Genomic DNA, 9,171 nt, shown 5'->3' on the forward strand with positions numbered 1-9,171 from the left:
AAATGTCAGTAATTCCCACTTAGAAAGGCAATCAACAGAATTAAACATTGTAACGTAGCCTCCCCCAGCCTTGAAGCAGGCTGATTCAAACTTTGCTGCCACTGAATATGAGGTCACCTGGGGTACAGCCTTCAGACTTAGATGGCTATATTGTTATGTAAACTACCGCTTCTCTTCTCTGAGACTCTGCTACCTGCTGAGAGACCCTTGAGACATCCTGGAGACACATCCTATCCTGCACTTCATGTCACGTACAGGCTGGCTCCAGGCACCAAGAATGGACTGGGGGGCGGGGAATGGGCCTTCCCCCTTATAAGCACAGTCTCTTAGTAAACTTGCTGTCTAATCTCTCTTTCAGCCCCAGGCTGCCTTCCAGAAATACCGGGTTCATGTAGGCTGTGGGCCCGGCCTCCTACTACAGATTGGCGCCTGAACCAGGGGCCTGAAAACGGCGGGAAAACACTGAGGGAATGCTGTCTTCTGTGGAGCTCCATGAGAAGGGAAGAATCAGAAGATCATATCGGGCACAGTAAGCAACAGGCCCTACAACTCCCTTTACACAAGCATTATTGGATACTGTCATGGAGTCGCATTTAACCCCCCACCCCACCCCAAATTGGAAGACTCTATGTAAGGCTACTCTATCAGGAGGAGATTTCTTACTTTGGGATTCTGAATGGCGAGAAACCAGTAAGAAAACTGCCGCTTTAAATGCTCAGACAGGTAATCCTGACTGGGATGCCAAAAGCATGGGAGAAGGTCGATATGAAGGCAATGCTAATCAGATTGGTTTTCCCATTGGAGTGTATGTGCAGGTTGCCATGGCTGCCCACAGTGCTTGAAAACAGTTGCCAGCTAAAGGGGATCTTGGTGGAAGTTTAGCCAGCATTCGGCAGGGACCTGATGAGCTTTATCAGAACTTTGTGGATAGGCTAATTAATAGCAGCTAGTATGATTCTTGGAGATTCTGACGAGGTAAGTCCTTTCATTATGCAATTGGCTTATGAGAATGCTAACGCAAATGTGTCGCGCCATTATCCAACCACACAAAGGACAGACAGATCTAGCAGGATATGTCCGTCTTTGTGCAGAGATTGGGCGGTCAGGTAATCAGGGCTGGGCTTTTGCTGCCACCGTACAAGCAATGCTTTCACAGAAACAGGGGAAATAATGCATGTTTTAACTGTGGAAGTTTGGGTCATTTTAAAAGTGATTGTGCTAAGAATAAAGGTGCCAAGAGTGGGCAAGCCAGCCGTGTTCCAGGAGTTTGTCCTCGGTGCAGGAAGGGCAAGCATTGGGCTAGGGTGTGTAAATCCAAGTCAGACATTACGGGCCGCCTATTGCCAGGAAATGAGAGGAGGGGCCAACCCCAGGCCCCGAAATACCCATGGCAAGCAGCTTATGGAGCCATGAAGCTGTTGCCCAGCAAAAGAAGTCCGTTTTTGAACTTATCAGGGGAACCCCAGGAAGTGCAGGATTGGACCTCTGTTCCACCACCCCAGAAATAGGAGTTCAAACTCTACCTACAGGAGTTTTTGGACCTCTACCTGCAGAAACTTGTGGATTTCTTTTAGGATGAAGCGGTTCTATTGTAAAAGGTCTGCAGATTTATCCAGGTGTTATAGATAATAACTATGAGGGAGAAATTAAAATCACGTCTGCTTCCCCCTCATGGTGTTATAACTGTACCTGCCCACCAGAGAATTGCTCAACTTGTCTTAACTCCTTTGCATCCGCTACTGTCCAGATTTGTTAAGAATGAGAGAGGACAAGGTGGCTTTGACTCCTCTGGTGTGCATTGGGTTCAATCTATTACTAATCAGAGACCTAACCTTAAATTGACATTTGATGGAAAAAGCTTTGAAGGATTAATAGATACTGGAGCTGATGTAACAATTATTAGAGGACAAGATTGGCCTTCAGCTTGGCCTTTGTCTGATACACTTACTCACCTTCCAGGAATTGGTTATGCCAATAACCCAAAACGAAGCTCCAAATTGCTAACCTGGAAAGATGAGGAAGGCAATTCAGAACAAATTCAGCTGTATGATATGTCAAATTTGCCTGTTACCCTATGGGGAAGAGATCTCTTGTCACAGATGGGCGTTATAATATGCAGTCCTAATGAGGCAGTGACCAAGCAGATGCTCAGACAAGAATTTTTGCCTGGTCATGGGCTAGGAAAGAAAGGACGAGGTATTAAGACTTTTGAAGGTCCTAAACCTCACTCTAACACAAGAGGTTTGGGGTATTTTCAGTAATGGCAACTATCTTGCCTGCATCCCATGCGGATAAAACTCAATGGCTTAATGATATTCCAGTGTGGGTTGATCAGTGGTCATTACCTAAAGAGAAAATAGAAGACACCTCTTCGCTAGTGCAGGAGCAATTAGAGGCAGGACATTTTGTAGAATCTCAGTCTCCTTGGAATACTCCAATTTTTGTTATCAAGAAAAAATCTGGTAAATGGAGATTGTTACAAGATCTAAGAAAGGTTAATGCGACCATGAAATCTATGGGAACTTTACAACCTGGACTTCTGTCTCCAGTAGCCATTCCTAAAGGATATTATAAAATTGTGGTAGATCTGAAGGATTGTTTCTTTACTATTCCTTTGCATCCAAAGGATTGTGAAAGATTTGCTTTCAGTGTTCCTTCTATAAATTTTAAGGAACCTATGAAGAGATATCAATGGACAGTTCTCCCACAGGGCATGGCTAATAGTCCTACCTTAGGTCAAAAGTTTGTGGCACAAGCCATTCGGCCTGTGAGACAACAATGTCCTATGCTTTACATTATCCATTACACAGATGATGTCTTGATGGCGGGAAGAGACCCCCAGGATTTGCTTTTGTGTTATAGAGATTTACAAAAGGCCTTAGCTGATAAAGGACTAGAAATAGCTCATGAGAAGATACAAACTCAGGATCCTTATAATTATTTGGGTTTTAGACTTACAAATCAAGCTGTTTTCCCCCAGAAGATAGTTATTTGCAGGGACAACTTAAAAACTTTAAATGATTTTCAAAAATTTGTTAGGTAATGTTAATTGCCTTCGCCCCTATTTAAAGCTTACTACAGGGGAATTGAAACCTTTATTTGATATTCTTAAAGGGAGTTCTGATCCTACCTCCCCTAGATCTTTAACCTCAGAAGGACTGTTGTGGCAAAAGGCTCCTCTAACGTGGATACATTTGAGGATTTCTCCTAAACGTAATATCCTGCCATATTATGAAGCAGTAGCTCAGATGATCATACTTGGAAGGAAACAGGCACTAACTTATTTTGGCAAAGAGCCAGATATCATTGTTCAGCCTTATAGCGTAAACCAAGATACTTGGCTGAAGCAGCACAGTACGGATTGGTTGCTTACTCAAATAGGATTTATAGGAACTATAGATAATCATTATCCTCAAGATAGGTTGATAAAATTTTTAAATGTACATGAGGTGATATTTCTTAAAATGACTTCCTTACAACCTTTATATAATGCTCTATTGATTTTTACTGACAGCTCCTCTAAAGAGCGAGCTGGATATCTTATGAATGATCAACAAGTAGTCATACAGACTCCTGGCCTCTCAGCTCAGTTAGCAGACCTGACAGCAGTACTGAATGTCTTTGAGTCTGTAAATGATGCTTTTAATATTTTTACTGATAGTTTATATGTTGCACAATCAATTCCCTTATTGGAGACTTGTGGTACTTTTAACTTTAATACGCCAGCAGGATCTCTGTTTTCACAATTGCAAAACATCATTCTTGCCTGAAACATCCGTTTTATATTGGTCATATACGAGCTCATTCTGGTCTTCCTGGACCTTTAGCTATAGGCAATGATTACATCAACAGGGCTCTGATAGGAGAGGCCTTAATTTCAGATCCTGTTGCTTTGTCTAGACGTGATCATGATAAATTTCATCTCTCTAGCCATACCTTAAGGCTCCAACACAAGATCACTAAAGAACAAGCAAGAATGATTGTAAAGCAATGTCCTAAATGTATTACATTATCTCCAGTGCCACATTTAGGAGTTAATCCATGAGGTCTTATGCCTAATCATATTTGGCAAATGGATATAACTCATTATGCGGAATTTGGAAAAATAAAATATATACATGTTTCTATTCTATTCTATTCTATTCTATTCTATTCTATTCTATTCTATTCTTGTTCAGGATTTCTTTTTGCTTCGCTACATACCGGAGAGGCCTCTAGAAATGTAATTGATCATTGTTTACAAGCCTTTAATGCTATAGGATTGCCTAAACTCATTAAGACAGATAGTGGGCCATCCTATACTAGCAACAATTTTACTTCATTTTGGAAGGAATTTGGTATCAAACATAAAACTGGAATTCCTTATAACTCCATGGGACAAGGAATTGTTGAACGTGCTCATCACACTCTGAAAAATTGGCTTTTAAAAATGAAACAGGGGCAGCTGTACCCCCCAAAGTCACCAAAAGCACATCTTGATTTTGTCTTGTTCACTTTAAATTTTTTGCAAACTGATGTTAAAGGTCAGTCTGCAGCAGATCACCACTGGCATCCTGTTACTTCCAGTTCTTATGCCATGGTTAAATGGCGGGACCCATTAACTAATACATGGAATGGTCCAACCCCGTTTTAATCTGTCTTGGTCCAGCTATTTTTATTATATAATCAGGAGGAAAATTGTAGCCTCCTCCAGCCTTGAAGCGGGCTGATTCAGACTTTGCAGCCTCTGAATATGAGGTCACCTGGGGTGTGGCTTTATTGTTATGTCAACTACCGCTGCTCTTCTCTGAGACTCTGCTACCTGCTGAGAGACCCTTGAGACATTCCAGAGTCACATCCTATCCTGTCTACAGGCTGGCTCCAGGCACCAAGAATGGACTGGGGGGGGGGGTGCCTTCCCTCTTATAAGCACAGTCTTAGTAAACTCCCACACCTTGATCAGAGAAAAATTTGTCTTGGCTTCATTCTTTTCTCACCATCTAGTCTCTCTTTCAGCCCCAGCCTGCCTTCCAGAAATACCCGGTTCATGTAGGCCGCGGGCCAGCCTCCTACATTGTAATGACACAGCAAACTTAAACAGGCCCATTACAAGTGATGAGATAAAAGCTATTATTAAAAGCCTTCCATCAAAGAAAATCCTAGGACCAGATAGATTCCTTGCTATAGTCTATTAATTTTTGAAGGAGTACAGGATAGCAATTCTTTTTCTGTTCTGAGTCTTTAGGAATATTTGAGACATATCTCAAAATAATTAAGGAAATATAGAAAAAACTATATCCAACATTGTATTAAATGGAGATTAACAGAGCAATTCCCTTTAACATCAAAAATGTCTATTCACCCCTCTTGTATATTATATAGTGCACAAAGTTTTACCTATTATATCAATTATAAAATTAAAAAAAAAAAACATAAAGGGACTAACAACCAAAAGGGAAGAAGTCAAACTACCCTTATTTGCAGATGACATGATCTTTCCCTTAAGATAACCTATTAAATTTGCTAGAAAGCTTTTGTACCTAAAACATACTGTAAAGTTGAAGGATACTAGACACATCCAGTTATCTTCATTTATACTATGTCTGACTCTCCAAGAAAAAAGTTAGGAAAAATATTCCATTCAGAATAACTTGCCCTAAATTAAGTATTTAGGTATATATCTAACCATAGAAGTAAAAGACATCCACTACAATCAAAATTTTAAGATAGTGAAAAGGGGAACCACAAGATGGTAGAAAATCTTACATGTGCCTGAATAGACAAAATTAAGATTGCAAAAATGCCTAAACTACCAAAATTTATTTACAAAGTTATTGAAATTACTATCAAAATGCCCATATTATATAACACAGGAATGAAAAGATAACAAATAAACAAGAAATCACATGGCACCACAAAAGATGATGAATAGCCAATGCAATCTTTTTTTTTTTTTTTTNTTTTTTTNTTTTTTTGTTTTTTGAGACAGGGTTTCTCTGTGTAGCCCTGGCTGTCCTGGAACTCACTTTGTAGACCAGGCTGGCCTCGAACTCAGAAATCCACCTGCCTCTGCCTCCCGAGTGCTGGGATTAAAGGCGTACGCCACCACGCCCGGCCCAATGCAATCTTAATGAGTAAGGACAATCAATACTGGAGGTATCATAATTCCAGATAAAGACAGGCTAATATTGACATAAAAATAACCATGTAGACCAATGGAATTAAATAGTGCACCCAGAACTAAAGCAACAAAGCTCTGCCCACTTAATTTTTGGCAAAGGAGGGAAAAAAATGAACATTGGGGAAAAAATATGGACTATTTAAAAAGTGGTGCTGGCAAAACCTGAGTTCTACTTGCAGAAGAATCAGATTAGAGTCACTGCTTTCAGTTTGGTCAAACCCAATTCAAAATGGACCCAAGACCTTATTTTAAAGAATAAAATACTGAAACATTTAGAAGATACATCATGGATATACTTCAAAGATATTGAGCCAGGCAAGAACTTTAAAAATAGAACAATGAAGTACTAACCCCAAGAATCGATGTATAGGACTATATGAAAATAAAGTTTCTGTACAGCAAAGGTACAGTAGCACTTACAGAGAGTCCACAAATAGAAGAAAACCTTTACCAGCTCCACCTCAGACACAATCTAGACTCTACAAAGAACTGCAGAAATTAAATGCCAAGGGAATAAATGTGACAATCAGCCAATGGGCAAGTGAGCTAAGTGGATATATTTTTTTTAATAGCAATGGAAATAGCCAGTAACTATTTTTTTTTTTTTTTGGCCAGTAACTATTTTTAAAGTGTTCAATATCCCTATACATTAGGGAAGTACAAATTCAAATTACTTTCAGGTACTGCACCTTACCACAGTCTGAATAACTAGCATAAAAACAAACAAAATAAAACATATCTAAACAACAAAAGTATCTAAAAATCAAATGTTGGAGAGGATGTGAATTGAAGGGAACCCTTTTTCACCGCTGGTAGGAAAAACAAATTAATACAGCCATTGTGAAATCTGTTTGGAGAGTCCTCAACATTTTAGAGTAGAACTGCCTAAGACCCAGATCTTTCTCTCCTGGGTACATCCATAGATAATTCCTTTTCTCACCATTGAGATATTTGCATCCCCAGGTTTGTTGCTGCTTTATTCACTATAGCAGAGAACTAGAATCAATCAAGTTGTCCACCAACAGATGAATGGATAATTAAACTTATATATAAGATTCTAAAGAAAAATGAAGTTAAATTTTTTTCAGGAAAATGGTGAACTTAAAATGTATAATATTAAGAGATGTCATGCAGTCTCAGAAAGGGATTAAATGTCATGTTTTATTTCATATGCAGAATCTAGGCAATAATATATACATCAATGTATACAAAAGAATATGTGCATACAGCGTAACATGAATGAAAGAGAATATGAAAGGTTAAATATAAGGGGGTGAGGAAAGATTGAATAGAGGTCATGGATATAAAAAGATGAAGCTCATTGTTTTTCTAGCTCTATTTCTGTCATGACTTTTGGGGGATTTGGTGATAGATAAGTGCAGAAACTATATCCAACCCTGAAAAGAAGAATACAATTCTACACAAAGCTCCACAGCTGCTCCAAATGCTGATTCTAACTGGGTTGAAGTTCATTAAATTTTGCAGACTTTGGTGTACAGTGTTTTTTTATTTATTTGCAAGGATATTTTAATAATAAAGCTTAAAAAATGAAAAATATTAAAAGATGTCACAGTGCTAGACTTAGCAAGAAGAGGCTTTAAAGCAGCTGTTATAACTCTGGTTCATAATGTAATGGCTGGAAATGACAGGAATAATCCCTGATTTTTGTGGGCTATGCCAGTGAGGCCTACAGAGTAACCTGTTTCTGCTTCACAGAGCTGAGATTAAAAGTGTGTGTCACCATGTCTGTATTTTACTTATCCCAGGAAGTCTGCTGGGAGAGCACACTCAAACCATGCCTCTTTATCAGTCTAGCTAGAGGTTTGTAACTATTTTTATTTATTTTTATTAATTCTATTTTTAGTTTTATATTCAATTTTATATAAAATTCCCCCTAGAAATGACTGCATAAATAAGAGTGGCACATTGGCGATATCAATAGACATGCCAACACGAAAGGGAGGGGGAATCTTATGGGGTCCCAGCCCAAGGAAAAGAACTAAAAGCAACTGACTAATGACTACAAAGAAAGGGAGAATTAGTCTTTCCCAGGAATGAGCCTTCTAATTGGTTGTCCAATAAAAAGTGGTTAACTGTGAAATCATGTACACACAAACAAACTCAACAGGTTGTATTTAGATATTAGTGCATCATGTACATACATACATACATATATGCATATATACGTGTATATATTCATATATACAGATATATATCATATACATATATATACACTTCATATGTATGTATATATGCATAATAATAACAAAAACGAAGTTATCGATTTGATAATGAGGGAGGGACACAAAAGAAGTTGGAGGGAGACATGGTAGGGGCTAGAGTCATCAAAGCATTAGGGAAGTGATATAATTATATTTTATATAAAATATTTATATAAAATTGCATATAAAACTAAAAATAAAATGAATAAAAATACCTACAAACCTTTAGCTACACTGATAAAGAGGCATGGTTTGACTGTGCTCTCCCAATCTCCTGGACTGTGATGATTATCCTCAATGCAGGAGTACTGGGAGGTGAAACGTATGATGAGCTCATTAGGTCATAAATACTCTGACTTTTATGGATGGGCCAATATCTCTATGATGGGAGCTGGGTACTTGTAAGAGTGATTGTTTGCCCATCCTGAGGCACTGGCTCTAGTCAGCAGCACCAAAAACATTAATTGATTAAACCAAAAAATGTAAAGGAATATATTACAATACTTTGACTGACTGACTGCATGCCAATAAATATATAACATGTGAAATATACACCACAATACTGGCCAGACAAAAGGTACCAGATCAACTAAAAAAGACATGGAAAATCTAAACTGCGCTATTACAAATCTTCTCATAAAGAGCAACCCAGAGGGCCTGGCTGCTTATCTCTGTAGAGATAAAACAAAACCTCCCTAGCCGGGCGTGGTGGTGCACGCCTTTGCCTTTATTCCCAGCACTCGGGAGGCAGAGGCAGGCAGATTTCTGAGTTCGAGGCCAGCCTGGTCT

Source organism: Mus caroli, chromosome X (assembly GCF_900094665.2).
Source record: "Mus caroli chromosome X, CAROLI_EIJ_v1.1, whole genome shotgun sequence".
NCBI classification, from domain to species: Eukaryota; Metazoa; Chordata; class Mammalia; order Rodentia; family Muridae; genus Mus; species Mus caroli.